We start from the raw sequence: 4,687 nt of genomic DNA, 5'->3' as shown, positions 1-4,687 counted from the left end.
AGGATTTCTAATTTTGAAAGTAAACTGTAGCTTTTCACTTTTCATTATAGAACCTTGTTAATATGATCGTGGTAAGAACCACTGTCTGATAAGAGAGCTGGAAACTAGCTGCTGAACCAGCCCATCTGAACCCCAGACTGCTAATGTAAGCAACAATATAGCCAATATCAGATTTGAGCTGACAAACTTAAAAGCTTGAAATTTCTGTTGTAGGAAAAACCACTGCTGTCCAGACAAAGTTCTCCTGCTGAAAGTGGGCTATTTTCTTCTCTTGGTAAATTTCATATTGGTGGGATGTTGTTACAGCTTACCCTGGCCCATTTGCTTTTTCTCCAGATTATCAAAGGCTTTCTTCAAAACTGGTGACACATTTTCAGGACTGAATCTTGCCATTTCACTCTTATCAGCTGACACTGACTGCATGATTGTGAGCAGAAGCCTTAGGCTCCCTGAACTTGCCTACAATTTTTCCAGCATTTCAGGGCATTTCACATTCTGAAAATGCTTCACCTTTAATTTTAAACTAATGGGAAAAAGTCAAAGTCTTCCATGAATATTTTATATTTCTAATATCTGCAGAAATTTGGTGTTCTTGCAGTTAGATAAATTTTTAATTCCACTACCCTCACTTCCCCTACTCCACACATTTTAGATTGCAATTGGGTTACTGAATATGACCACCCCAACCAAAGGGCAAGTACCTCTAAGATGCTTCCTGTGTGAAAGTTAGAAGGGGCACAAGTTATGTGGGGTGTGAAAACATACATTAAATATTTGCAATGGCACTGTCTCTTCTGGGTAAAGTTCTGATTCTAAGAAGTAAATTAATTAGAAGTTAGTATAGTTATTGGTATGGGGAAGAGAATCAGCTATTTTGGGGTGGGTGGGTGATGAAGACACAGGAAAAATTCCAGCAAATGGGAATGGAATGCTTTAGGCCTCTGGAGGCATGAATTAAAAAGAAAATAATACTTTTTCTCCTGTACCTACCTCCACTTACTCTCTTGAGTGACTAGTCCTTGGACTATGAAAAGAACTAGTTTGTGGTGAAGAGTAAAGACCATAAAGAAATAGTTTGAAAACCATGAGAGTTTTGTTGTTTCAGGAAAGTAGATTTTGCTTAAAGTCAACATGTATTTTTCATTCACTAAATAGTAAAATTCATCCTTTGGCATGTGCTGTGATTACTGTGCTGGTATCCAAGTTAGACAAGGAAAGTGGGATAGACAGAAAACATCTGGAGGAGGTGGTATCTGTGCTGAGACTGGAAAAGTGTAAGTAGGTAAAAGGAGGACACACAACTTCCAAGGATGAGCTGGAGCAAAAGTGGTGAGGTTGGAGCTAAAATAGTTGACAAGCATTTGCCTGGAATTATCTCCAGATACACTGAAACATTAAGATATTCTAAGGTAGTCAGATGCCAGATTTATAAAGAACTGACTAAACTAAGTTGAGTTTGTGGGCTTAGAGTTGGAAAGGCATTAAGTGCCACCCTGAGGATGTAAGCTTGCCTTTGGCTGGAACAGAAAAGCAATATTAATTATTGACTAGAAAATATAGTGTAGAATCTTGAGGGCAGGGAATGAAAGCACCCATTTGAATGCTTTGAGAACAGCACAAAGAAGACCATTGATAAAATTACTTCTTAAATTCTACCACGTGCTGAATGTGCCTTCTGAGACTACATCATGTGACCTTTATGATTCCAGGGATGACATAATAGAGACCATGATCCCTGGGCCGGTACATGCATTTATCTCCTGTTCCAACCTATCCTAACTTAACACTTTTAATACTTTCCAGGATGAACCAGAAACCACTTAGAACTTTTCCCACTCTCCATGTTTTAGTCTTATTCCAAATTCTTCCATTTTCTCTTCTTCCTTCCAAGAAATTATTAAATTTACTCCCATATTGTTCCATCATATGATCATATCAATCAAATATCTCTTTTTTTTTAATGGTAACTTACTCCCCATTTAACTCTTAATCCTATTAAAAAATAAAAGAAAAATACAGCTACACATCTATGTTTATCATTCAAACAAGAAATTTGCAGATATTTGTCGACATTTATCAACATCATTTTAATCTTTGTTATCCTGTATAATATGGTAATTCTGTGGTAGATCAGTTGAAATTAGGATGAAGTTCATAAACTGAAGATGGCTGATGAGTTCGCCTTGAAAGAGAGGTAGCTGATGCATCAGCTAACACTGGCACTAGAATCCGTGGGTTGCTCCCAGGTTGAAGTTTAGAAAAACGACCTTCTTTGGCAGATATGTTGTGATATGTATTTGGAAAAGTAGAAGGCTCCACCATCAGTCCAAAATAATTGCTGTGTATGGGAGACAATATGCTGTACAGAGAAGTAGAATATTTAGTTTTAATGAAGTTCACAACATGGCCATTTGCATCAGTTTAGCTGCTTTGATAGTGCCAATGGACAGTGGTCAACTCATTTAAAATAGCACATTGTTCCACTGCAGTTTGTTCTGGTGGTCTAACTGACCTTGATAATGGAGGAGAAAAATCACCTCTGATAAGGGTAGTTGTATCACCAATTATCTGGGTGGTAGAGGGCCTTCGTATTAGAGGCATGTTTAAATTTGCAGTAGGTTAAAAAGCACTTTCTCCACTAGCGTTAGCCACAAAACCAGAATTATGATTATCCACATTACCCCCTGCTTTAAAGTGCTTCATTTTGAAATCTTCAGCCAATGAAGATACCAGAGAATCATTTTTAATCCCAACTCTTCTATTTACTCTAAGTAAAATCTGGGGACAGCCTCATTTAAAATTTGGATTATGATAGAACTGCAGCTACAAACAAAGGTGAAAAATTTTAGTAATATTTTAAATGAAAATACAAGCCAAAAATTAGCCTAACCTGTAAATCCTCAGATTTCACGTTTACAATGCAAAAATAATATCATCAAAATACGAACATTGATGACGATATTTCGAAGTTTCTTGTTTGGAAACTACACATTTAAATAGTAGAGTCATCAAATTTAAGAAGGTAGTATTTGCAGTAATGGTTTATGCCACGTTTTAAAAGCAGCATTCATACCTTTATTTTGGTTTCTGGTAAGATTCAGAGTTTCAAGCAAAGTTTCTCATAATTTTGACTTCTTAAGGTATTGTCCTCATTTTTAGAAAAAATAAAATATTTTAGCCTTAGTAGTTCTATACAATTTTCAAAATATATCTTAACATTTATATTACCATAGGTTGAGGTACACAATAAAATTTTATATATAAGTTACCAAGAGGTATCTAAAATTTCTGTATACCTTTCTTAAAACAGAGACTTCTTTTTCTTCTGCCAGAAACTCAACTAGACAAGCAGATCTTTGACAACTCTGCCACACTTTACCAAACCCATAAAGGTTAAGCTGTCTAACTAAACTTTTCATACTTCCAATTTCAAATATTCTGAAAGGGGCCTTTCTTTCCAAAACTTCCTTCTTAAAGACATCTTCATCAATCACTATGGAAGGTCCATTATCACCCCACCAGATGGATTTAAATTTGTCACTCGCACCTATTTTCCAGAGATTTCTTGGAAATGTCAGAGAACGAAAATCATTATCTTCATCTGGTTCAGAGACACAATGTGTGTAACATGGTCTTTTTATCAAGGATCTTTCAGACAAATACTGAACAGAATATTCTTCAATCATAGTCCTCAAGTCCAAGTCCACAGGGAATGTTTGATCACACAATAGAGATCTACCGGAGTTCCTGAACCAGATGGTCCATCTTTACGAGACACAACTTGAATTTCTGAAAAATAATGTGCCATCTAAAGTAAGTTTATCTACAGCTACCTTTTTATTCTGCATGATTTTGAGCACTGCATCTTCAAATGCTGTTTGGTAGGCCTGCACAGATAAACCGCTAGGCCATCACAATGGTTCTCAACCTGAGTAGCTGTGACATCACAAAACAACTGGTCTCCTAGCAACTCAAGTGTAATGTTCAGTCAGTGTTTACTTCTCATTCATCCAGTTAAAATGAAACATAAAGGATGTTTATTTTTATAGTGTGATCTGCAAATATTATCCATACAAAATCTTTTTAATAATTTAATTTTGGGGTCTATGAAGTAAAACCAATATCCATCCTTTTGTACATAAATTTATACCAGATTGGTGAACAGAGTATAAATACTGCACATAATATATAAAATAATTTTAAATTTTGGAATTTACAGTGAAAACTGTTTAAAACCTCTACATAAAATTTATAACTTTTTCATGATCAGTTGTAATTAAGGTGAAAAATAATTTGATTTGGAAATGAAAGTATGTATTTATCTGTGTACGTTACAATAAATAACTCTATATTCAAAACATTAGCAGAATAAATATCTGTTTATTTGGTATGTTTATAAATAAATGGTAAATATTTATAAAATAAAATTAGGTTAAAGTAAGCAATCAAATTTAAGAAATCCCAAAGGGGGGAATTTTTGTTTTAAATTTTATTTCAGTGCTATAAGTAAAACAAATGTAATTTAATATTCTACTTTAAAATTACAAAAGAGAACATATTATTGTATATTTACAAATGTTTATGTTTGCCATTCTTTCACTCAGAGGTTTTTCAGTCGCTAGAAGAAATAAATTTTTTTGTCATGTTTATAATCCATACTCTTGTGGGTTCTGTTATGTGTTCCAAA

The 4,687-nt window shown here is 34.5% G+C and overlaps 1 long non-coding RNA gene across 1 annotated transcript; it reads right to left on the bottom strand.

The window, feature by feature from the left end:
• Window positions 1-2,020: 2,020 nt before the first annotated feature.
• LOC140692576 (uncharacterized) lies at window positions 2,021-3,915 on the bottom strand. The gene is made up of 2 exons (XR_012068142.1): window positions 3,834-3,915; window positions 2,021-2,359 (listed from the first exon to the last, which is right to left on the bottom strand). It is a non-coding gene; the product is annotated as an uncharacterized lncRNA (long non-coding RNA).
• Window positions 3,916-4,687: the final 772 nt, after the last annotated feature.

This window comes from Vicugna pacos, unplaced genomic scaffold (genome assembly GCF_048564905.1).
Source record: "Vicugna pacos unplaced genomic scaffold, VicPac4 scaffold_13, whole genome shotgun sequence".
NCBI classification, from domain to species: domain Eukaryota; kingdom Metazoa; phylum Chordata; class Mammalia; order Artiodactyla; family Camelidae; genus Vicugna; species Vicugna pacos.
The sequence above is the reverse complement of the archived record's forward strand: the minus strand, read 5'-3'. Positions and strand labels throughout refer to the sequence as shown.